Source organism: Triticum aestivum, chromosome 1B (genome assembly GCF_018294505.1).
Source record: "Triticum aestivum cultivar Chinese Spring chromosome 1B, IWGSC CS RefSeq v2.1, whole genome shotgun sequence".
NCBI classification, from domain to species: domain Eukaryota; kingdom Viridiplantae; phylum Streptophyta; class Magnoliopsida; order Poales; family Poaceae; genus Triticum; species Triticum aestivum.
Genome location: NC_057795.1, coordinates 266,573,615 through 266,600,767, shown reverse-complemented (window position 1 = coordinate 266,600,767; position 27,153 = coordinate 266,573,615). Strand labels below are relative to the sequence as shown.

Genomic DNA, 27,153 nt, shown 5'->3' with positions numbered 1-27,153 from the left:
TTTGAATCATTTGGATCTGAACATTCATGCCACAATAAAGAAAATTACATTATGAATTATGCTAGGTAGCATTCCACATCAAAAATTCTCCTTTTATCATTTACCTACTCGAGGACGAGCAGGAATATAGCTTGGGGATGCTTGATACGTCTCCAACGTATCTATAATTTTTGATTGATACATGCTATTATATTACCATTTTGGATGTTTATGGGCTTTATTTTACACATTTATATCATTTTCGGGACTAACCTACTAACCGGAGGCCCAGCCCATATTGCTGTTTTTTTGCCCATTTCAGTATTTCGAAGAAAAGGAATATCAACCGGAGTCCAAACGCAATGAAACCTTCGGGAGCGTGATTCTTGGAACAAACGTGATCTAGGGGACTTGGAGTGCAAGTCAAGAAGCTTCCGAGGGCCCCACGAGTTAGGGGGCCGCACCCCCCTATAGGGCGTGCCCCCTGTCTCGTGGGCCCCTCGGGCGGCCACCGTCGTACTTCTTCCTCCTACATATACCTACGTACCCCGAAAACATCCAGGAGCACCACGAAACACAATTTCCACCACCGTAACCTTTTGTATCCGCGAGATCTCATCTTGGAGCCTTTGCCGGCACTCTGCCGGAGGGGGAATCAACCACGGAGGGCTTCTACATCAACATCCTTGCCCCTCTGATGAGTTGTGAGTAAATTACCACAGACCTACGGGTCCATAGTTATTAGCTAGATGGCTTCTTCTCTCTTTTTGGATCTCAATACAATGTTCTCCCCCTCTCTTGTGGAGATCTATTCGATGTAAACTCTTTTTGTGGTGTGTTTGTCGAGCTACGATGAATTGTGAGTTTATGATCAAGTTTATCTATGAATAATATTTGAATCTTCTCTGAATTCTTTTATGTATGATTGGGTTATCTTTGCAAGTCTCTTCGAATTATCAGTTTGGTTTGGCCTACTAGAGTGGTCTTTCTTGCCATGGGAGAAGTGCTTAGCTTTGGGTTCAATCTTGCGGTGTCCTTACCCAGTGACAAAAAGGGTTGCAAGGCACGTATTGTAGTGTTGCCATCGAGGATAACAAGATGGGGTTTATATCATATTGCATGTGTTTATCCCTCTACATCATGTCATCTTGCTTAATGCGTTACTCTGTTCTTATGAACTTAATACTCTAGATGCAGGCAGGAGTCGGTCAATGTGTGGAGTAATAGTAGTAGATGCAGGCGGGAGTCGGTCTACTTGTTATGGACGTGATGCCTATATACATGATCATGCCTAGATAATCTCATAACTATGCGCTTTTCTATCAATTGCTCGACAGTAATTTGTTCACCCACCGTAATACTTATGCTATATTGAGAGAAGCCTCTAGTGAAACCTATGGCCCCCGGTCTATCTCTTATCATATTTGCTTTCAATCTACCTTTATTTGCATCTTTACTTTTTGCATCTATCTTATAAAATACCAAAAATATATTTATCTTATCTTACTATCTTTATTAGATCTCACTTTCGCAAGTGGCCGTGAAGGGATTGACAACCCCTTTATTGCGTTGGTTGCGAGTTCTCAGTTTGTTTGTGTAGGTGCGTGGGACTTTTGAGGAGCCTCCTACTGGATTGATACCTTGGTTCTCAAAACTGAGGGAAATACTTACGCTACACTTTGCTGCATCACCCTCTCCTCTTCGAGGAAAACCAATGCAAGCTCAAGATGTAGCATGGACACCAACAAATTTGTATGAAATTGGGAGATGAATGGAAAACAACATTTTGAACTAAGGTTGGATTATATGAGTGGTTAGTCATGACTTTTGGGTTAACTAATGCACCTAGTACTTTCATGAGATTAATGAGCAATGTTTTACGTGCTTTCATTGGACGATTTGTGGTAGTCTATTCTGATGATATACCGATTTATAGAAGATGTTTGGAAGAACATTTGGAACATTTACATGTCGTTTTTATTGCTCTATGTGATGCACGTTTGTTTGGTAACCTTGGGAAGTGCACCTTTTACACTGACCGAGTATCTATTCTTGGCAATGTTGTTACTCCACAGGGAAATGAAGTTGATAAAGCCTAGATTGAAGCTATTGAGAGTTGGTTGCAGCCCAAAATGGTCACACAAGTGAGGAGTTTTCTTGGACTTCTTGGTTTCTATAGGCGTTTTGTGAGATATTTCAGCACCATTGCCGCACCTCTCAATGAGCTTAGAAAGAAGGATGTGCCTTTTGTTTGGGCTATTGCATAGGAAGAAACCTTCACGGTGTTAAAAGATAAGTTGACACATGCTCCATTACTCCAACTTCCTAATTTTAATAAGACTTTTGAGCTTGAATATGATGCTAGTGTAATTGGATTAGGAGGTGTGCTATTACAAGGTGGTAAACCTGTTGCATACTTTTCTGAAAAATCGAATGGGCCTACTATGAATTATTCAACTTATGATAAGGAATTTATGCTCTTGTTCGGACTTTGGAATCATGGCAACATTCTTTATGGCCCAAAGAATTTGTTATACATTCTAATCATGAATCTTGGAAGCACATTAAAAGTCAAGCAAAACTGAACCATAAACATGCTAAATGGGCTGAATTCATTGAGACTTTTCCTTATGTCATTAAACAGAAGAAGGGCAAAGAAAAGGTTGTTGTTGATGCATTGTCTTGTCGTTATACTAGTGAGGGAGTCCTGGGGTCCTCAGGCGTCCGGCCTATTCAATATGGCCCAGGCTGATGGGCTGTAAAGATGAAGGAAGAAGACCACCTCCCGTGTCCGACTAGGGCTCCTATATGGGTGAAAGGCAAGATTAGGTGTACGGATATACTATTTCCTTTCTCTCTAAACCGACACTGTACAACCCTAGGCCCCTCCGGTGTTTATATAAATTGGAGGGTTTAGATCGGGGGCAGGATCATAACATTCATATGCTAGACAAACTAGGGTTTAGCCATTACGATCTCGAGGTAGATCAAATCCTGTAACCCCTATACTCATCGAATATAATCAAGAAGGACATATGGTTTTACCTCCTTTAAGAGGGCCCGAACCTGGGTAAACATTGTGTCCCTTTGTACATTGTTACCATTGATCCTCATAGGCACAGCTTGGGGCCCCCTACCCGAGATCTGCCGGTTTTGACACCGACATTGGTGCTTTCATTGAGAGCTCTACTTTGTTGTCAACAGAAGGATTGATGGCACGCCTCTTCATCAACGATGATGCTGTGTCTAGGGAGACTTTTCTCGCTTGTCATGGAATTAACACGTCAGATGTCCTCATGAAAGGACTTAGTCGTAGAGCCATCGCGATGGGTTAGCTTGAAGGGGTTAAACCGGACAAGGCACACGGGAGTTTATACTAGTTCGTCCCCTTCGATGAAGGTAAAAGCCTATGTCTAGTTGTGATGGGATTGATTGGGTTTCGATGACCAGGGAGCGAATACGCTTTGCCTGGGTCTCGAGTTTGTTGTCTCCTATCCTTGAACCGCCGCAGGGTCATCCCTTTATATACATAGGTTGACGTCCGGCCGGTCTACAGAGTCCCGAGGCCGACTCATACAAGTGTCCGGCTCGGTCTCTCCTTTCCTAACTTACAATACAAGTTACATAACCATGGCGGTTTACCACTATGGTCCCTAATCCGCCTTTGGGCTCCGGGCCTCTAAGCTTCATTAGTAAAACGCCATATTCTGGATCTTCGTGGGCTTCAACATAGTTGAGGGTGAACCGGGCACTCCTTACTGGTTTACGCTCAGTAGTTATATCCCCAACATTAGGCCCCAGATTGATTTGGACTTGTTCATGTCAATCTTCAATACTTAAAGAAATTCTGTGAACATCTCCTTATATTCTCGTAAACCGCCATAATGTCTTCTCCTGAAAACTTTGTTAAACCGCCGTGACATCATCCTCTGGACACAGCAATGGATCATCATGACATCATCTCTGTATAAAAAGATTTTAAAAAGATTCCCTTCATTAATGGTATCCCGAAAATCGAGGCGACAGGCGCGCCCTCTTTTCCGCTTCAGGCTCCTCGATTCTTGAGCCTGCCACTTATCCCTTTCTTCTTATAAATAAAGCCAATGGGTCTTTCCATTCTTTCCCCTTGCCTCTTCTTCTTCCTCTCGCGAACCCCTACCGCTCGAGCTCCGCCGCCGCCACAGAGCGCACCGTCGTGTTCGTCTTCGGCCGCTGCATCACCCTGAATCAAACCAGAGCTCACGGCATCCCTCCGCAGTAGATCTGTTGTGGTATGTTTTCCCTTTTCCGCATCTTTAGATCTATGCTAGGGTTAACGAGTTCATCTTAGTTCTTCGTTTTTACTTCTGTCGTGGTTTCTTTGACCCAACAGTAGCGTAGATCTCATGCAGTAGTTGCTCCGCATCCATTTTCAGCACTAGTAGATCTTCCTTCTTTGTAAAGAATCCTCAGTAGAACGTACAACCTTCTCTGTTCTGCTTAACGCCATTATAGATCGCAGAAATTTTTCTTTACTGAAGCATGGTAGATCCAAATTAATTTCATCATTGTGTGAAACCTGTTTCTGTCAACACTTAGTAGATTTTCATCTCTGGCTTCCTCCACCTAAGGGCGGTTTAAATTTTTAGTAGTTGGTAATCCGCCATATATCATTAGCCCTCACATAAACCGCCACCTTATTTTGAGTAGAAAAACTCCGGTTTAACTCACATATATGCTTTCGCCAAATTCCTCGGTTTAACACTAATCAACCATCCATCGTAAACCGGCCTTCACTTTTCCTTTTACAGTTTGTTTCCAAGATGACCAAGCAATTCGCCGCTTCCAACTAGGTTCCGTCCCGGATTACGGAAACGCAGATCAATGGCTACATTGTAACTGGCGCTTTAGCCTAAAAAATGTCCTTCACTGGCGAGTCCTTGGCCCTGAGTGCCCTCTTGAGCCTCAAGATGGAGAAGTTATTGTTTTTATGCAACACTTAGACCGGGGCTTCAGCCCTCCTGGATCAAAAAAATTTCGGGATGTCCTTGCGAGCTTTCAACTCCATCCCCAAGACATTGGACCAAATTCCGTATCAAATATATGCAACTTTCAAGTATTTTGTGAAGTTTACCTTCAAGAGGAACCATCCGTTGAGCTCTTCCGGGACTTTTTCCACCTAAACCGCCGAACTAAGTTTTCTGATGGTCCTAACACGGAACTTGGTGGGGTATCAATCCAGAAGAGGAAGGAAGTTGATTTCCCACATCCATCACACAACAGTCATCCCAAAGACTGGAACCAAACTTGGTTTTATTGTCAGAACACCGCCCCTGCTGGAGAAAATCCCTTGCCGGGTTACCGCCCTCACCGGCTTAGCAATGGCCACCCATTACCTCGACGATTAACTGCCAAAGAACGGCAAACTTACGCACCTCAACTCGCCAAGATCCGGGCTCTCTTGGCCAACGGTTTGACTGGTGTTGATCTCATTCGCTGTTGGGCTAAATGGCACATCCTGCCCTTAAGTCGCCGCTCCGGATTAATGCATGAATATACCGGCGACGCCAAGGACCCTCAACGGTTTAATGAAATAGAAATGACTGATGATGAAGTTACCAAATCGGTGAAGAAGATGTTAGACGAACCAATCGCCGCATGCAGTCAAACCGGGTTGGCCCCCTTTTACACCGCCAACAAACCACCAGTGGTAAAGATTTTAACTTTGTACTTTCTTTATCCGCCCCCGCTTTAACATTGTTCTAACAAATCTTTGTTTCATTTTGACAGGCCAATAGCTCCTTTTGGAAAAGGAAGCCTTCAGATAAACCGGCAAGAGCTCCTCGTGCCAAGAGCAAAGCTATCAAGAAAGCAGCCAAGAAGAAGACCGGCGAAGCTGCTGATCCGCCCGAAGATGTTGAAGATTCGGATCAAGAGGTAGAACTTGACTCCCTTGGCTCCCTTTTCATACATCTTATTAACAATGACTATTATCAGGACGTCAGCCGTGCGGACCATGTTGAGGTAATCTCTCTTTCCTCCGATTCAGATCTCGTGTCGGTTCAAAGATTTCGTCGTGCAGTTCGGAAAGTGAAATACTCTCACCCCCTTGCTTATTTGGATCCAAAGTTTTCTTTGAAGACACAGCAACCTGAAGGGCATCGCACAACCCGACATAGTGGCCAGCAAGTCACCTCTTCCGGTTTACGGGACACACCAACCCGGAAGCGTCGTCCGGAGGTTACTTGTTCTCCTGAAAAACTTTGTCCTTTGAAGGGTTTCTTCCGATACCCACTCAATCCATCTGATCCGAATTACCAGCTGTCTTCCGATTTGTCTGGCGGTTCATCAACCACTCAGCTGCCTCCCCTCAAGACTGTCGTTGGGTAACTGTATTGCTTTTCGGTTTGTCTCTTCATGCATCGGTTTATCATACTAATCTTTATTTTGATGTTGTAGCACCAAGGCCCGATTGAGCAAGAAAGCCAAAACCAGCGGCCCCACTGACGATGTTGAACCGGAGAAGACCCCAGAAAATGCTGGTGAAAATTCTGATATTGTCATGGATGACTCTGCCCCGCAAGACCCAGCTATGGATGCTAATCCGCCGGAGGCTGACCCGGCTACACATGTTGATACATCAAGTCCACGTGCCACGCCTTCAAGTCCAGCTGCTGATCCGCTGAGTTCAGCTCCTAATCCGCCAAGCCCTGTTGCCAATCCGCCAAGCCCTGCTGCCAATCAACCAAGCCTAGCCAAAGACAATGTCAATACACCGAGCCCAGCCAAAGATGATGATGATGTTATTGTCACTGGCACTGCTTATACCGCCCCAGGCAATCCAGTTGTTTTATCAAAACATACTGCCAAGGATGAATTTGCTGCTATGGGCAAGGGGAAAGGGAAAACCGACTTTTCAAGCTATGTTAACCTTTCTGCTCAGGATCTTCATTCCGGATTCTTGAACCGGCTTTATACCAGCCGAGATTATGAGGCCGGTTTGGTGAATCTCGTGAAGGAACGCTATGAGGTAATCTTCCAAACACCTTCATCTTTATTATGTATATTCATTGTATTGTAGCCCCCAAGGGCCGGTTTATCTCTTGAAGATAAACCGGGACTTTAAAGATAAAGAACACTTGGACTTCATAGCTCCCAAGGGCCGGTTTGTCTTTTGAAGACAAACCGGGACTTTGATATTCCATACTGTACTTTGTTGACTTTCCTTACTTGTGTATTTTCTTGATCAAACACACATTAGCCCCCAAGTGCCAAGATTAAGACTTGTCTTGATCCTTGGGACTTCAAACAATCAGTAGTAAAGAAGCAATCTGCATTAGCCCCCAAGTGCCAAGTGTATAACTTGTTATATGCTTGGGACTTTTGATAAAATATTTGACATGCTCCTTCTCTGATTGTGTCAGGCTGATATAAATCATCAAAGCTCTCAAATTGCTGATCTTCAAGAGAATATTAAATCCCAACAAGCAGAGACTTCCAAGGCCAAGGATGTGCTTAAAACCGCTTTGGCGGCCATGGAACAACTTAAATAAGGGTTCAAGACGGAGCGTGCCAACTGGGAGACTAAAAAGAATACATTGCTAAAGCGGGCGGAAGATGCCGAGTCAGCTCTCAAACCGGTGATGGAAGAGCTAACTGGGTTGAAGCGCCAAGTGAATGCCATGACTTCTGCAATATTTGGTAAGTAATCTTGTCAAGATTTCTTGAATGACCATCTTTATAGTTTTGCCGGTTTAACATCAAAATCTTAAACCGATGTAGGTGGCCGCATTGCTCATCTGGGTTCGTACATGCAGATGAAGCTGAAGGCAGCATATACACTGATAGAACAACTGTATACCAGTGCCCAACGGGTTATCTGTGCAGCCTCATACAATAATCTGGCCCCAACATTGATCAAGGACACTCTAGCAAAGTTATCCATGACACCGCGCAGATAGAAGAGATGAACCGATTCGCTGCCCGGGCTGGCGCTTTGTTGGCACTTACCCGAGCCAAAGCATGGATAGCTGACCTGGATCCGGTTGATATCGCCAAGGGCTTTCCTAGTGAACAAGAAAACAGGGCAGAGTTTGATAACGAAGCCCTAAAAAATGTGACAAGGGACATGCGTCCTCTGGCGAGTCAATTGGCAGAAGAAGCTAACTTGATGGTTCACCGGTCCTTCTATGATGCCAACAACAAGCGGATTGACACTGTCATGCCGAAAGGGCAAAATCTTATTCCGCCAATCCGTAAGCACACTTACGCCCCTGAAGTTGATCCGACTGAACTTATAAGTGAAGAGGCTGTCTTTCAGGCTTTAACCCGGATTGACTGGACCACCACTGACTTCTAGCCACTGGATGGGGAGGAGGAGGCTAAACCGATGCCAGATGATCCATCAACTTCACGTCAACATGGTGATGATGCTTGATCCGGCAATCTGGTTGATGCTTCATAAACTTTGCTCTGTGGAAAGAACAATTCCATATTTTGGGCCTTAAAGTGCCTTGTAATAGGCTAGTTAAAATACTTTGATCTGCTGCCATCGTGCACTGGATATACTTTGTTTGATCCGCCATGCCAATTTCAGTGTTGGCTTATATGTTCATAATATTATACAATCCTTATGTCTGCATAAAAAGATCTTGTCCGGGCGGTTTACCGCTGGACGGGTTATAATGCCCAAGATACAGCCTGGCTAATAACCAAAGTGGAATAAATATGAAATAACTCATACTTGTGATATGAAATCACGTAGTAAGGGTAAAACCCAAATCTTGAGCTGTTATAACCCTCACCCTATAATGATGTTGATGAATAAGTTATGCCGGGTTACGATGAACACCAGATGATCAAACTGGCGACATATAGTCAAAGCCAGGCCGGGTTTTGTAAACACCGATTTAATAAGATGGTCTGACAACTTGTAGTTGAAAGCCAAGCCGGGTTAACAAACACTGGGTTAATATGATGACTGAAAAGCCACACCAGGTCAATAGACACTGGTTCAAGATAAATTGATCAACATGTGAAAAATTGGCAAAAAAGCAAATAAGAAACCATGTAGGCAAGGCTTTTCAAGGGTTGCCAGGCCCAAAGTCGAGGCTTTTCATGGGCTACCAGGCCACTGAGTTAAACCATTTCGCAAAGCCTTTTAAGATGGGCCTCCAACTAACCGATCGTCGTTTTAACTTTGACAAGTTCAAGGTCTGTATAAGATTGACTTGTCAAACGTTCGGCAGGTCGTGCCAGGATTATCTGGATAGGAGTGGCTTACTTGATGAAGGCAGGTTAACCCGGGGTTTTAGGTGAGTACACCAGGCTTCCAAGCCATGGGTCGATACCCAATTACAAGGGTCCTTTCAAACTCTTTGTTGCTTTGCACAAAGAGCCCCCAAGTATCTTTGTGAGCTGTGCTTAATGGGTGGCTACGTTTGAGCTGTGCATAACATCCAGACTCTCTTTGGCCCCTTGGGTGTGAAGCTCCCAAGCTATTTTTATGGCATGATAGCCGGTTTAACAGGTAGTACTTCGCTTTGTCAGCTGAAGCCCCCATGTAAACAAAGAGATTTGAAGAAAACGGCAGAGGTCCTGCTTATAGCAAGGATGTCGGTTTATTATATTGATCATAATATATACATTGTTGAAATATGTTCATAAGAAAAGCATATGGCTCAAGTGTACTAAGGCCGAAGGAGAGCTATGTTCCACGGCCGCCGGGTCTCCTCCTCAGAACTGCGTGAGTCTTCTCGAATGTCAATGATGTAGTATGATCCGTTGTGCAGATTTTTGCTGACCACAAAGGGTCCTTCCCAAGGTGGGGATAACTTGTGCATATCGGTCTGATCCTGGATGAGCCGAAGCACTAAGTCGCCTTATTGAAAGGCTCGTGTCTTAAACCGGCGGCTGTGATAACGCCGCAGGTCTTGTTGATAAACCGCCGATCGAGCCAAAGCCATGTCCCGTTTCTCATCTAACAGGTCCAGCGCCTCTTGGCATGCTTGCTCATTATCCGCTTCAACATAATTGGCAACCCGGGGCGAATCATGACGAATATCACTTGGGAGGACGGCCTCAGCCCCGTAAACCATGAAGAAAGGTGTATAACACGTAGATCAGTTTGGGGTGGTATTTATACTCCATAACACATATGGTAATTCTTCCACCCAACAACCCGGCGTCTGCTTCAAAGGAACCATAAGCCGGGGCTTGATACCCTTCAGATTTCTTGATTCGCCCTCTCAGCTTGACCATTGGACTATGGACGAGCCACGGATGCTACATCAAGCCGGATGTGCTCTCGTCGACAAAACTCCTCCATCTCACCTTTAGAAAGGTTTGTGCCATTATCTGTGATGATGCTGTGTGGAAAACCAAAATGGAAAATGATCTTTTTGAGAAATTGAACCGCCGTGGCTGCATCACACTTGCTGACGGGCTCCGCTTCAACCCATTTAGTGAACTTGTCAACCGCCACCAACAGGTGGGTCTTCTTATCTTGGGAGCGCTTAAAAGGTCCCACCATATCAAGCCCCCAAGTGGCAAACGGCCAAGTGATAGGAATCATCCGTAGCTCCTGAGCCGGAACATGAGCTCGACGTGAAAATTTCTGACAAGCGTCAAACCGCTTTACCAGATCCTCCGCATCAGCATGAGCTGTCAACCAATAGAACCCATGACGAAAAGCTTTAGCCACCAGGGACTTTGAACCGGCATGGTGACCACAATCCCCTTCATGGATTTCTGGTAGAATCTCTTGTCCTTCTTCAGGATAAATACAATGTTGGAATACGCCTGAAACACTGCAACGGTGTAACTCGCCATTGTGAATAACCATGGACTTGGACCGTCGGATTATCTGTCTGGCGAAGACCTCATCATCTGGTAACTTGCCCCGGTTCATATACGCCAAATATGGAACCATCCAATCCGGAGTGGTATGTAAAGCGGCCACCAATTGGGCCTCTGGATCAGGAACAGCTAAATCCTCCTCTGTAGGCAACTTAACGGATGGGTTATGCAGGATATCTAAAAAGGTATTGGGTGGTACTAGTTTACGTTGAGATCCCAGCCGGCTTAAAGCATCTGCTGCTTCATTTTTGCGTCGGTCAATGTGCTCAACCTGATAACCCTTAAAGTGACCTGCCACAATATCCACCTCGCGTTTATAAGCTGCCATGAGTGGATCCTTAGAATCCCAAGTACCAGAAACTTGCTGAGCCACCAGATCAGAATCTCCAAAACAGCGAACCCGGCTTAAGTTCATTTCCTTAGCCACACAGAGACCGTGGAGTAAGGCCTCGTACTCAGCTGAATTGTTAGTACAAGGAAACATTAAGCGGAGAACATAACAAATTTTATCACCTCGAGGGGAAGTAAGAACAACTCCAGCCCCCGAGCCTTCCAATTGCCCGGATCCATCAAAGTGAATGGTCCAGTATGTATTATCCGGTTTGTCCTCTGGTGCCTGTAACTTGGTCCAATCATTGATGAAGTCAACAAGCGCATGTGACTTGATTGATGTCCGAGGCATATACTTCAATCCGTGTGGGCCAAGCTCAATTGCCCACTTTGCAACCCGGCCGGTTGCCTCCCTGTTCTAAATTATATCGCCCAAAGGAGCTGAACTGACCATTGTAATGGGATGGCCTTGAAAGTATTGTTGAGCTTCCGACTTGCCATAAAAACCCCATAAACCAGCTTCTGCCAATGCGGATACCGTTGCTTTGACTCGATAAGTACTTCGCTGATATAGTAAACCGGCCGTTGAACCGGATATTCTTTACCAGCCTCCTTGCGCTCCACCACAATTTCTACGCTGACAGCACGGGCATTAGCAGCCACGTACAATAACAAGGGCTCTTTGTCAACTAGAGCAGCAAGAACCGGCGGTTCAACCAACTGCCGCTTTAAGTCCTCAAACGCCGCATTAGCTGCGTCACTCCAGACGAAATCATCTGTCTTTTTCAACATCTGATACAAAGGAATCGCCTTCTCTCCCAAACGGCTGATAAACCGGCTAAGGGCGGCAATTCGACCCGCCAAACGCTGAACATCATTGATACACTTCGGTTTAGCCAAAGATGTAATCGCTTTGATTTTTCCGGATTAGCCTCAATGCCTCTGTTGGACACCAGAAAGCCTAAGAGCTTGCCTGCCGGAACACCAAAAACACACTTATCCGAATTAAGCATCATTTTGTAAACCCAAAGATTGTCAAACGTTTACTTGAGGTCATCTATCAAAGTTTCCTTCTTCCTGGATTTCACCACAATGTCATCCACATAGGCATGAACATTACGCCCAATCTGCATGTGAAGACAATTTTGCACACAACGTTGATAAGTTGCTTGGGCACTTTTGTGCCCAAAGGGCATAGAAACATAGCAGAAGGCTCCAAAGGGAGTGATGAAGGTAGTCTTCTCCTGGTCCTTAACTGCCATTTTAATCTGATGATAACCTGAATAAGCATCCAAAAAACTCAGGCGCTCACAACCCGCCGTCGCATCAATAATCTGGTCAATACGCGGGAGAGCAAAAGGATCTGCTGGACAAGCCTTGTTCAAATCTGTGTAGTCCACACACATACGCCAAGTGTCGTTTTTCTTAAGAACAAGCACCGGATTAGCCAACCACTTCGGGTGAAATACTTCTATGATAAACCCAGCAGCCAACAGCCGGGCTACCTCTTCACCAATGGCCTTGCATCTTTCCTTGTTAAAGCGGCGAAGAAATTGCTTAACCGGTTTAAACTTGGGATCAATATTAAGGGTGTGCTCAGCGAGTTCCCTCAGTACACCTGGCATGTCATTTACCTGGTACTACACCATGAAAAATAGTGTTGGACGGTTTAAGACTCTTGTGTGTCAACCCCATGCGACAAAAAGTCTCATAGTACAGGATGTTGATACTGCTCCCTCCATCCATCAGGACTTTGGTAAACTTGTAACCTCCCACCTGAGGTGCTACCACCAAAGCCAGTTGACCCGGATTGTCAACCCGGGGCGGATGATCCTCTCTGCTCCACACAATGGGCTGCTCGGACCACCGCAAATAACGTGGCACTGCCGGTTCAACAGCATTAACTGCCCTTTTGTGAAGCTTCTAATCGCGCTTACATAGGCTAGTAGTGAACACATGATACTGCCCACCATTCAACTGCTTGGGGTGACTTTGATAACCTGACTGCTGCTGATTTCCTTGATTATTCTGTTGGCCATTACCACCTTGGTTATTCTGGTTGCCCTGATTATTCTGAAATCCAGAGTTTGAACCGCCACCACCATGAAAACCTGGACCTGAAATGCCCGACGGACCCTGATCATACTGAAAGACATCAGAATTCTTGAACTCCTTCATAATATAACAATCTTTCCAAAGATGTGTGGAAGGGGCCTCCTTGGTCCCATTCTTTGGGCAAGGCTAGTTTAATAGATGCTCCAGATTCATCCCTCCACCGCGCTGGGGCGGTTTACCTTTACGACGCTGCATAATGGTGTTAGCCACAAGATCTGAACTATCTGCCTTGCGCTTACCATTATTCCCGTGGCCTCCTTGGTTGTGATGTTGTCCCTTTGCACCGCCGTTCTTCTTTCCCTTCTCCGGTTTCTCCTCATCAGAATCGGGATCCTTGGTATTATCAGAATCGACATATTTGTCCAAGGCTGCCATAAGGGTTCCCATGTCATTGTAGTGGTGCTTGAGCCGTCCCAACTTCATCTTTAGTGACTTAAATCGGCAATTACGCTCCAGCGTTATGATTGCTTGACCAGCATTATCCGGCCTGATGAATGCAAAACTTTCGAAACCTGGCGCACCCAATGAGTTGTTGACTCGTTCTCCCCTTGAACATAGGCATCTAGATCCACAATGGACATAGGTTGTTTGCACATGTCTTTGAAATTGGCTATAAACCGGGCCTTCAACTGGTCCCATGACTCAATGGAGTTGGCTGGTAAGTTTTTCAACCAAGTACGGGTTGTCCCTTCCAACATCATCGTGAAGTACTTTGCACAGGCCGCTTCATCCACATCCAGCATCTCCATTGCCATCTCATAGCTCTCTACCCACGCCTCAGGTGGCTGATCCGTGGTATAATTAGGCACCTTACATGGACCCTTGAAATCCTTGGGCAGTCGCACATTATGAAGAGCCGGAATGAGACACGGCACTCCCGAGGAACTAAAGGCAAGCCCGGTGCCTCGGTTAACTGATGCCGCTGGCTGAACCGGGGCGGGTTGATGCCAACCCGCATATTGTGCTGCCAAAGCGGCCTCCCTTCATGGTCTGCCATTATCCACCACGTCCTGAGCATTTACCTCACCGCGCGCCGGATTGGGTCCTAGAGGGACATTACGGCGCCGCGCACTGCTAGACACTTCCGGTTCATCCATGTGCCTGCTATAGCTTTTGCTCGGACGGGGGATCGAATGAATTCTATCTCGGCTATAGGAATAAGCCTACTGCTGCACCACGGCGGTTTGAAGAAGATCCCTGGCCCGCCGCGTCTCAATCGCCGCCAGTGAATCGCCCTCCATTGGAATGGCTGCCAGGCGAGATGATGCGGCAATCATGTTATCCAAAGGGCTCGAGAAGTGACCCGGTGGTGTGGATATGTATTGCGGCGGGTTATCCGTTCGTCGAGGTGGTTCCGTCATCCGTGGTTGATCCGCCGCCGCTCTAGGTGCGTCGGTCCGGTTTGCGGCTGCCGGATTGCTTGGCCCAGCCCCCGGTGTATTAAAGAGATTCAATCCTTCGAAGATTGGCTGCATCCGCGATTGGTACTTCCTTCGCATTACGTCATCTGATGCATTTTGATCCAACATGAGCCGGTAATTCTGCGCCTCTATCTGCTGTGACTGGGCATCCAAAGCGGCCCGTTCTTCAGCCATCTTAGCATCCTCAGTTGCCAGGTCCTCCTTAGCCTGTGTTATCTGGTCCTTCAGCTTCGCAATGTTCGCATTGTGCCGATCCTGCATCTCCGGGGTAACTGCCGTGGTTAACAAGGTCACCCAGGCATCCATCAAACCGGAGAGGACTTGAGCCGGTCGGCGCGCCGGGGCTCCTGCCGCGGCCGCTGATCCGGTATTCATTGCCGCTGTAGATGAAGACTGCAAAGTGGGCTATGTTCCGGCCATGTAAACAGCGACCCGACTTGGCGGTTCAAGGAGGTCCGGAATGCTATTGCCATCGGAATATCCTTCGAACACACCATCATGAATTTGGTATAGGGACTCGGTTTCTCCAGTGGATGACTCGCCGTCGGAATAAATGGTCGTCTCGCCTTCAGACATCGGTTCAGATCCGATCCCATGGACACATCCTACGAACGCCACGCTTCATGGCAATCTTAACCCGGGCTGGACTCGCATGATGAGCCGTCTCGACGAGGTCGGTGCAAATGTCCGGCTCAGGGCCCGGTTCACCGATCTTGCCGATGAAAACATGAATTCCGCCAAAGGGGACCCGGTACCCGTACTCGATTGAGCCGGCCTCGGGGCCCCATCCTTCGTCATCGATGTAGAGCTTGCCGCGACAACTCTTGGTCATCCGGCCAACCACGTACCCCTTGAGTCCTTCAGAGCTGCCCTTTAAGAACTCGAAACCATCGTGCAATAGCCCCACGGTGGGCGCCAACTGTCGTGGAATTAACACGTCAGATGTCCTCATGAAAGGACTTAGTCGTAGAGCCATCATGACGGGTTAGCTTGAAGGGGTTAAACCGGACAAGGGACACGGGAGTTTATACTAGTTCGGCCCCTTCAATGAAGGTAAAAGCCTACATCTAGTTGTGATGGGATTGATTGGGTTTCGATGACCAGGGAGCGAATACGCTTTGCCTGGGTCTCGAGTTTGTTGTCTCCTGTCCCTGAACCGCCGTCGGGTCATCCCTTTATATACATAGGTTGACGCCCGGCCGGTCTACAGAGTCCCGAGGCCGACTCATACAAGTGTCCGGCTCGGTCTCTCATTTCCTAACTTACAATACAAGTTACATAACCATGGCGGTTTACCACTATGCGCCCTAATCCGCCTTTGGGCTCCGGGCCTCTAAGCTTTATTAGTAAAACGCCATCCTCTGGATCTTCGTGGGCTTCAACATAGTTGAGGGTGAACCGGGCCCTCCTAGCCGGTTTATGCTCAGTAGTTATATCCCCTACATCGCTGGACAAGTCTTTGTGTTTGGCGGCTTCGTGCTACGTGCCGACTTGACGGTCCACCTTGAGCAGGTCGACAGTTACGCCCCCGGTCACCAGATCAGGTTTGGGAACTTGAATTACGTCGTTGATATCCGAGGTGATCTGATCTTTGAAGGGTTCGCAGCCTCAATTCCGCTCCCTACCCTCATGAAGAAGGCCCTTCAGACCCACTGTCAGATCCCGTCCAGGGGTGAATGTTCACACCTGCCTCGGCCTTATATCTGGGGTAGATCGTGCCATCCGAAGACGAAAGGATCGACTTCGTCGGACTCTCTGCTATCATGGAGTTGTAAACCGGAGACCTAGATGCAATCGCGTGGCCGGTAAACCCAGGGTCAAATGGGACTCTCCCGGTCATTGGAGAGCCGGACTCGCATCTGGAGGATAACTCCGAACTGTTAAGGTCTGCGCCCACCAAGCTCAATCAAGTTCCTGGCCCTGCAGATCCGCAGTCTCCCATCCAGCTTTCGCTTTTAGACAAAGCACTTGGCTTAATACAATCTCTTGCCATTACGGAAGCTTTCCTCCAAACTACACCCAACATAGGCTGGGGCTGAGGTTGGGGAATTTTACACCCCACCCACAACCCACTTAATAGCCACTATCGAGGATTTAACCAACATGCTAGACTACGCCTCCAAAAACATCAATGACATGGGTGATGACATCGACAACATGGGCGATGACATCGACGCCAAACAAACCCAAAACACGCCTACTACAGGGTGTTGGACGGCAACTTCTACCTACGATGTATACATGGTGGACACTCATGAGGAAAAGGACGATGATGGCGTTCAAGATCCAGGCAAGGACAAGCCCGTCAATGAACCACCAATGCGCCAGCGTCAGCGGTGCCGCTCATGATAGCGTCAGGCAAAGGATAGTAATACCCACACCGGAGATAATGAAACCCCGGATAACGCCGAAGACCACGACCACCCCGTCGAGCCCACGTACAAGCAGGACGAGAGGGAGGAGGGTCAGTATAGCCCCGAAAACACTGATCACGAGGACTTGGAAGACAACAACCACTTACCTGGCCCTGAAGAGTATGCGAGCCTCGGCGACGAAGATTTTATCGTCCCAGAGGAACTCCTTGAATAGAACACTTCAAGCGACAACTCATCGCCACTATGCGGACCCTTAAAAAGAAACTGCAATAGCTTCAAGCTGAACATGACACGCTCAACGATAGATAGACTAAAGTCCTAGCTGCCGAAGAGTAAGACCTTGAGCGACCAGCAAAGAGTTACCCCAAGCGCAGGCTACTGCCACAATTTGACGACGAAGCCCTCGAGCCAATTCCATCGAAATATAATTATGTTGATCAACCAGACCGACCACCACGTGGACGGGACAAACAGCCTATCACGCCGAACACCAGCCTGCACCACCTCGCCATAGAGGCAAGGAGACAGCGGCACCGGACTACACTTACGACTTACGTCAGGACCTGGCCAATGAAGCCGGCCAGAACAGATCGAATTACTGATCCATAGGATGTGATCCGACATGAGATGACGGCCACCAAACCTGACTCGACGAACACCATGATGGTAGAGGTCAGCACCGAACACAGATCTCATCCGAACTCCGTTGCGATGTAGCCAGGTATTAAGGTGCCGCACACCCTATGTGCTTTACTGATGAAGTAATGCAGCACCAATTTCCGGAAGGGTTTAAACCCGTAAACATTGAACAGTACTATGGAATAACAGACCCTGCCGTCTGGATTGAGGATTTTCTTCTCCACATTCACATGGCTCGCGGAGATGATCTACACGCCATGAAATACCTTCCCTTGAAGTTGAAGGGACTTGCACGACACTGATTAAACCGTCTCCCAGAGAACTCCATCGGGAGCTGGGAAGATTTAGAAGATGCTTTCTGGACCAACTTTCAGGGCACCTATGTCCGGCCGCCGGACGCCGATGACCTAAGTCACATAGTCCAGTAGCCTGGAGAGTCAGCTCGCAAACTTTGGAATCGATTCCTCATTAAAAAGAACCAAATCGTGGACTGTCCAGATGCCGAAGCCTTAGTGGCCTTTAAGCACACCGTCCGTGATGAATAACTCGCCTGACACCTCGGGCAGGAAAAGCCGAAAACCAAGGAAGCCCTTACAACACTCATGACCCGCTTCTACGCGGGCGAAGATAGCTAGCTAGCTCGTAGAAGCAACAGTTCCAGCGACCCCGGCACCTCCAAGGCCAGGGACGACAATGGTAGGCCACACCGCAATAGACACAAGCATCAGAACAACAATGACGACACCGAAGACACGAGAGTCAATGCCGGATTCAATGGTTCTAAATCCGGTTAGCAGAAGAAACCTTTCAAGGGCAACAGGACGGTCTATCCAATTTTGACAAAATCCTCGAGAGGCCTTGCCAGATTCATGGCACCCCCGATAAGCTTGCCAACCACACTAATAGAAATTGTTGGGTTTTTAAACAGGCCAGTAAGTTAAATACCAAACACAAGGGGAAGGGACTCCCAAGCGAGGACGACGATGAGCCCCGTCAGCCGAACACCGGGGGTCAGAAGCAGTTTCCCCCCAAAGTGAAAAGAGTGAACATGATCTATGTCACTCACATACCCAAAAGGGAGCGCAAGCGTGGACTAAGGGACGTCTACGCCGTAGAGCCTATTGCCCCAAAATTCAATCCATGGTTAGCCTGTTCGATCACCTTTGATCGCAGGGATCACGCAACTAGTATCCGTCACAGGGGTTTGGCCGCCCTAGTACTCGATCCTATCATCGACGAATACCATCTTACTAGAATCCTTATGGACAGCGGCAGCAGTCTTAACTTGATTTATGAAGACACTGTCCGTAAAATGGGCATCGACCCGTCTAGAATCAAGCCTAGTAAAACTACCTTTAAAGGAGTGATACCCGGCATGGAGGACCATTGTACGGGCTCATTAACACTGTAAGTGGTATTCGGCTCTCCAGACAACTTCCGTCGCGGAGAACTGATCTTTGATGTCGTCCCTTTCGACAATGGCGGTCACGCATTGCTCGGACGAACCGCTTTCGCCCATTTTAATTCGGTCCCACACTATGCTTATTTGAAGCTTAAAATGCCCGGACCGCATGGCGTCATCATAGTTACTGGAAATATGGAGCATTCCCTCCATACTGAAGAACAAACCGCGACTCTAGCAGCCGAGGTGCACGGTGGCCTTATCAAGCTGAACAATCCATCGGCCATCAAGACCAATGATATTGCTAAAAGGGCCCGGTCCGCGCCTCATGGAGATAACTTGGTGGACCCTGACCTCAAATAGCAGCCCTGCCTCCATCGATTGCCCCATAAGGCCACGGTATATGTACTATGCGTACATAACTACACACTTAAAATACCTTGGGCAATGCCAGAGGCACACTGCGGGAAAGGTAAATAGTACGGTTCGATCCTATCCGGACCTCACATACCTTTTTTCCTCTTTCACTGTAGGTTATTTTGAAAGCCTACCAATTGTATGGTTGCATGAGGGCTCCCTTCTCGGCCCCTATTTCTCTTCTTTACAGACAACCATCTAATCCTCCTCTCAAAGGATTCACTACTAAGGAGAAACGGCGTAGATGTGCGGCAGGGCACCATTGGGATCTTCAAACCATTACTTTAAGGCCCCGTGTAAACCTTTCCCTTATGTAAATTCTTTGGCATGTAAAATGACCTCAACATTCATGACATTCTGTCTGATCACGTCTCAATGTATTCATAAGGATATAAAGTAAGCAAATGATCACCACCTTCTATTCGGTACTTATGTTATGCTAGGACATATGCCCGTGCGTTGCAACGGGGGAGAAAAAGTAACATGTATTAAATTTTAAAGAAAAATTATACGCTCCAAAGTATAATCAAACCGCATTGTTAAAGTAAAATATCATTCAATGAAAACACGTCCGAGCTTTTACCATTCCTAGCTCCTACATATCGCTAAAATATAAACATTTGGACTGTCTATCCATGTGTAGTTGATTGACATTTGTAGAATTGATGCATGAGTGATAACTAAGAGTGAAAGCAAAAGGTCAAATTACTAATAGCATGTCTCTGCTCTCATAATACAATAATAACTAATTAATCTGACTTAGAAAGGTACAAATATGTAATTGGCCGGGATATAACGGCAGAATTAATTGCTTGTAAAGAAATATAAGATCTTTTAGATCACTATATTGGTGATCTAGAATATCTTATATTTCTTCACTGGAGTACATGACTATTAATGGAAGTCAGCAAAAATAGCACTGCTGGTCGTATGATGTAATGAACAAATTGAACTAAGAAAGTGTAAGCATAAGTTGAACACATATCATTAAATACTTGAAAGCATCATCGGAATATTTTCACCTCATAATGTATACTTACATACATATTAATAACAAAAATGACAAGGAAACTACTATTTTTTTGTATAATGAAAATATGTTAATGCTTGTCTTGGCATCCCTTTGATGATCTGTAGACAAAATCAATAAGAAATATAATTATAATTACAATGAATGCATGCAATTTCTTATCCTCTAAGATGTATCTCTTTATGGTCTGCACAAAGAAAAACATTTGTACTTGTTAAAATCCAAAGTAAGATGTAAATGTGTCTAAGAGAATGGGAAAGTGCAGTATTGGCCATTGATGTATGCAAATATTTAAAAATGACATCTGATCTGCATATACATTTTAGCAGTCCATCACCGTGACGGTATATAGAGGAAACATGTCAGGCCAGTCCACCAAAAATATTGATAACATGCCAGTCCACTCTTTGCAGCATGCACCAATAAAAATATTTCACATCCTTTTCTTCACGGTCTTGCTAATGATTACAAGCATGAGTGTTGAACAAAAGTTGCTGCCAGGATTTATCATTTATAATAAAGTGCTTCTGTCATACATCGTCTATAACAAAAGCCATGTAAGAGCTAAACTTTGCGTTGGAGCGTGGGTGCCAACTTCAGACCTATGTTCCACATTTCAACACCAATAGCTTCATCCCTTTGCCATGGACGAAGAGGTGCAGAAGAGATAGAGCTGGCCAAATGGTGATATGTTACTCCAATGTTCAGAAGAGATCGGAAGAGAACCAATCTGTTTGACCACAGTAATCACATCTTGCAATGGGGTGGCTGAGGATTGGGCCATGATGATGATGGGCGTCGAGAAGAACTATGAAATTTGATTATATAGAAGTGCAAGTTTAAACAATGGGTAAAGGCGACACACAATGTAAGGATAAGATGTACTCGTATTTATGTTGAGTTGCCCAGAAAATGTGGCATGGAAGAAAAAACAATCGCTTGCTGTCCAAACCTCCTAGATTTCTAGACACACAGTCGGAATAAGCAATACTAGATCCAAGTATATGCACATAATCGGCAACACCAAACACAAATAAATCATCATATCATCAAGAAAACTGCATTGCAATTTGTCGCCCTAGTTTGTAGATTCGCAGGTAGCCCGTCACATGGCCAAAAGTGGTGGTGGCCACGATGATCAATGCAGTATGCCTGCAGAAACAATAATAGTGAAATACTTCAAAATCTAGTTGAGGAAATAACAAGATTCTTCCTTACATGAGAACAATGCTACAATCAGCACGTCAATTGATGGTTGTGTTGGAGATTAACAGAAGAAAACTCTGGTGGCCGCTACCACAGACTGCAGTTGAGCACGCAGTAGGCATGAGGGATTACCTGTCAACGTATCATCTTTCTCATCTATCCTCTATCTCTATCTACTCCAGTAGAGACCCATGTCTCTCCCTGAACTTCTTCACCTCTTTGGATCGAACTACTCAACTGTGTGCTCCTGCAGGTATCGCAACATACAGGCTCGGGCATCTCTGGCACGTGGAGGGACCAGGACGACCTTCGCCTATAGAATCAGTAGGAAAGATGGATGCTCAAACGGGCGTGGCAGTGCCTATAGATGATCTAGGTCACATCGCAGAACCTCGATTTACCTACGTGGTACGACTCGGCAGTTGTGGGGCGACGCGAGGGATGAGAGGCGGCTCGGCACTAACCCGGTAGATCGGCGGCCTTCACATCTCTCGAGAGCGGAGGAGGCTTTGAAATTGCGCCGGAGCCAGTGGTGCCTGCAGTTGGGGATTTTGGGGGGATGGGCGAGTGGGGAATCCACGTGTGGCGAGGGCTGGTCATATATGGAGACACCCGGGGAAGATGCCGGATACAATACATCTGATTCCTTCTAAAATTGCTTCGAAATCACGCTGGAGCCAGGGGTGCCTGCGTTGGGCATTAATTCATAGACACCCAAGTGGGCTTGTGGAACTAGCGGCAGCCCAACAATTCTACGCAGGCGAACATAATAACATAAGAACATGAAGTATTTTTAGTACCACCTCGTTTATATTACAATTTTGTCTATACAAATTGTAAAAGCATATTATGAGAACAGAAGAAAACGTATTGTGACGGTGAACCCACGGAGTCAATCCGTGCTTTATTATTATTAGGGAAAGATTATCATCTATATTCCCTCCTTAATTCTGATTGACGTACATGCTTTAGCCCAGCCTTCGCTCCGGGGGCTGTTTTCGGCCTTGCACATTCTAAAGTCTGAACACCCATAGGGAAGTCTTCGGCGTCCCGGATATTGCATTATATGCATCGGCTCCGATTCATGTCTTTGTTCTATAGTTGGGTTGCCCGGCTCCTGTGCTTACCACTGTATGTTCCGCCAGTTTGGCTAAGGTAGTAAAGGGAGAACTACTGCGATTGTATTTCTGGTTCATCCGGTCAAATACCTCAATAGAGAAAGCCAAAAACTGACTGTCATGATAAGCGAGAGCTGGTCAGCGGTCTGGTGACTTAGTGTTATTCTAAATATCATTAACAATTCTTGCCGTGTCACACAAGGGGCTGGGCTTCGACCAGCTGTGTTGCAAAGGCACCCTAATCCGGAGAGCCGCACAATGCAACAGGGGTTAGTACTTAACCCCACCAATGGACTCCTATGGCTAAGTGAAGGTAATAAAGCCGCATAGTCCGATTGCCTAGTTCACCTTGCTGACGCCTCCTCTATGGACCAAAACGTTGGATAAAGTGCGACCATGCGTTCATGAACACCCCTGTAATATTTACATGGGGGCAGAAGCCGACGACTTGCAACCTTCAGAAATATAAATAATAAACGACCGCATAGGAGGATAAATTAACACAAAAGGCATAATCATAGTGCAGATTCATAACGTAGTTTCTTGCACCCGAATACATTTAATCAAACATAACATCCTTTGAACATTGGCCCTCTACTATTCGGGCCCCTTCTAGGACATCTTCAAAGTACCTCTCTGGCTTCCGATGATCTTTGCCCTCGGGCGGACCTGCGGTCGCCACTTCGGTGGCCTTCATCTTTGCCCATTGCATCTTGACGCGGGCGAAGGCCATCCGGGCATTTTCTATGCAGGTCGACCGCTTTATGGCGTCGATTCGAGGACGCATGTTGACAAGCCGCTTCACCAAGACGAAGTAGATGTTGGGCATGGCCTCTGTTGGCCCAAGTTGGACTATTTGATCCTTCATGGCCGAGCCGGGCACCCTATGCAGCTCAGTCAGCTGCTTCAGCTGTTCGCTGAGGGGCATCGGATGCTCTGGCGCAAGATACTGTGACCGGAACAGCTTCTCGGTTGAGCTCCCCTCCTCGGCTCGGAAGAACTGCGCGTCATTGGCAATACTCCTCGGAAGATCCGCAATCGCGTTTGGAGAACTCCAAATTAGGTCAGCAAGATATACCTCCTACTTCCAAACTTACTCTGCAGAAGAAAGGCCTTACCAGCTGCTATTTGCCTCGCCTGCTGGATCTCCTGGCGAGCACTCTGGGACTCAACCCGGGCCTGCTTAACATCCTGGAGAGCCTTGGCGAGTTCGGAGGCTTGGTCTGAAGTCTTCTACTCCAAGGACTCGCACTTGGTGATGGCGTCCTTGAGCTCTTGCTCGACTTCGGCCACCCGAGCTTCGTGTTGGCGGAGGGCAGTTTGCTCCACCTCCAGCTCCTTAGCCACCTTGTTAGCAGCTGCTTTATTCGCCTATGCCTCCTTCTTAGCCTGGGCAAGCGCGCCTTTGAGGGGCTCGACCTCGGCTGTGCCAACCGTGATCATAATCACAAAATCCAGTGTGTCAAAAGACTCACTATACTTATCACTTCTAATATCCGCATACCTTGCATCTCCTCGAACCGCTTGTTGATGCGGTCGAGCTCCTCATCGACCACTCGCAGTTTTCGGTTAAGCTTAGAAACCTCTGCGGCCTGGGCGGTAGCCACCAACATGGATGCATGTTGGACACATTAGCATAGTATATTAATGTCTGAATCATCATCGGATCCCCTATCCGGATTATTCTAATCCGGACAGATTCTCAGGGGCTACTGTCTATATAGAGGTTCATCCTATCATATGAAAAATCGTTTAGAGTATTACGTCGCATACTTCAAAGCTTGTTAATAGGCTGTTGAAGGCTTCATTCAGTCCGCTTTTCGACTGAACCTTCTCCATAACCGCACCCATCATGGCGCGGTGCTCCTCCATGATGGAAGCGCGTTGCAGTGCTTCCTCCAAAGCAGGAGCAGCCTCCGGATTAACGGAGGCCGCTGATGGAGCCGCTGCTCCTCCCCCCTCTGTCGAAGGGGGCTTCACATCCCTTCCTAGAGCCGCATTGGTCTCCGGAATGGTGTGCGGCAGGGGCTCGGACTGATGGGGCTCCCCGTTGTTGGTGGTCCTGGGGGTTGCCTCCCCCAGGTGTCCTCCATGGTAGTAGGCGAGGGGGCTCGCGATGGTGTGTCACTCTCCTCCTGCTCAGGCGGCAGGGAGCTCCCCTCCGAAGATGGGGTATTCGGAATCTCACTGGGAGGGCTGAAAAGCAGACGATAATATAACTTACATGACAGAGGCAGGTAAGCAGAAACTAAACAGGTAAGATTTCAGATGCTTAGGACTCGGCCAGGGGCTTCACTCTGGGGGCTCTCTTGGGGATGTGTTCGGACTCACCAAAAGGGTTATCTTCCCCCTCTTCGGCGCCGTCCTCTCTGGGTCCTCGGAGGCCATCCTCTTCTTCTTCCTCCCATTGCGGGGGAATCGCTTTCCACTTCCTCCTCCTCCTCCTCCTCCTCTTCTTCCTCGTCTCCCTCATGGGAGGAGACGATCTCGGTCTCTCCGGACACAACGTCCGAAGGGCCTCTACGGCGGGGGACACCCTTGGGCTCCTTGCCCTTCTTCTTGCCCTTCTTCTCCGGCGCCTGGTAGGGCGCTGGGACCAACATCTCCGTCAGCCGGGGAGTGGTTGGGTCTTCGGGCAATGGAGTCGGACTGTCGATTCACTCTGCCTTTGCTGTCCAACCCTGTGAGGAAGTGAGATGATAAGATTTCTATTGATTAAATCATTGACCGAGCACATCTTTAGAAAGGTTAATAATTACCTCTATGGCCGGATTCTCGATGTCAAGCCCTATGTCCTCGGTCTTCATGGGCCAGCTCTTCTGCGCCTTGAAGAGCAGCTTCCATATCTCTTCATGCATAGTGCCGAAGAAGCGATTCAGGGTCCACGGCCCCTCCGGATTGAACTCCGACATGTGGGAGGCCCGGCGTTGGCAAGGGAGGACGCGACAGAAGAGCATGATTTTCACCACATTGGTGAGACCGACATTTTTGCCCAGCACGTTGGTGATGCACTTCTGCAGCATCTGCACCTTCGTCTGGGGCCCCCAATCGAGGCCCTTAGTTGGTGTGGCGGGGTTCGGTGATGTAGAACCATTCCTGCTGCCAGACCTTGACAGTCTTGATGAAAGCCCCTTTGGGCCATGTGGCGTTGGGCAACTTTCTTACCATGGCCCCGCCGTAGTTCGCATGCTGTTCGTCGACCACCTTCGACTTCACATTGAAGACTTTGAGCCACAGGGCGAAGTGTGGTGGGATGCGGAGCAAAGCCTCACACACGACGATGAACGCTGATATGTGGAGGAACGAATTCGGGGCTAGATCGTGGAAATCTTACCCGTAGTAGAACATAAGGCCGCAGACGAAGGGGTGGAGGGGAAACCCTAGCCCTCTAAGAAAATGGGGGAGGAATACAACCCTTTCACCGAGCACTGTAGTGGGGATGACTTGGTCCTAGTCGGGGAGCATGTGCACAATGTTTGCGGCTAGGTATCCCATCCTCTGGAGTTCCTTCATGTCCTTCTCTGTGACAGAGGAGGCCTCCCACTTGCCCTTGGAACCTGACCCAGCCATGGCTGGAGATGGTGGTGGCGGTGAGGAAGACAAGAGCTTTTTCGGGCACTGGAGCTTGGGAGATTGGAAGGCAGAAGGTAGAAGAAGGCGTGGGGAAGAAAGGAGGAATCTCTTACCCTCTTATAGGCGGTGAAGATGCCAACCGTCCCCCCACTGAGGCCTTAAAACTCGCCTATTCCCAATGAGAGCATGCGCCATGATTGGTTGGGTTACCCAAATCCCATTGATGAGAATCCCGTAATAAGTGGGCACGATCTCTGTTTTGACAGGACAGGCCAAGGGGGATCGACCTCGAAACACGAAATGAGGAGTGTGCAAACGATTCAAAACGCTGAAGAGTCAGGTTTGACGCTTCGCCAGAAAAAGTTGTCAGTAAAGACACTATTCCTATTTTGTATATTTTGCCTGCACGCCTAAGGGTTGTGTTAATTATAAGGAGCCAGACACAGTTCTTTTATAAGGGAAAGTTGATGTATGGTATTCAAGGAGAGCAACCCGCCTCGCAATGCGGAAGACAACCTGCGCGACGAACACGTCGTCATTGAAGACTAGTTCAGGGGCGACTGAGGGAGTCCTGGACTAGGGGGTCCTCGGGCGTCCGGCCTATTCAATATGGGCCGGACTGATGGGCTGTAAAGACGAAGGAAGAAGACCACCTCCTGTGTCCGGTTAGGGCTCCTGTATGTGTGAAAGGCAAGATTAGGTGTTCGGATAT

The 27,153-nt window shown here is 47.4% G+C and overlaps 1 long non-coding RNA gene across 1 annotated transcript; it reads right to left on the bottom strand.

The window, feature by feature from the left end:
• Positions 1-21,039: 21,039 nt before the first annotated feature.
• LOC123118984 (uncharacterized) lies at positions 21,040-22,412 on the bottom strand. The gene is made up of 3 exons (XR_006458357.1): positions 22,152-22,412; positions 21,883-22,063; positions 21,040-21,696 (listed from the first exon to the last, which is right to left on the bottom strand). It is a non-coding gene; the product is annotated as an uncharacterized lncRNA (long non-coding RNA).
• Between the last annotated feature and the right edge of the window lie 4,741 nt (positions 22,413-27,153).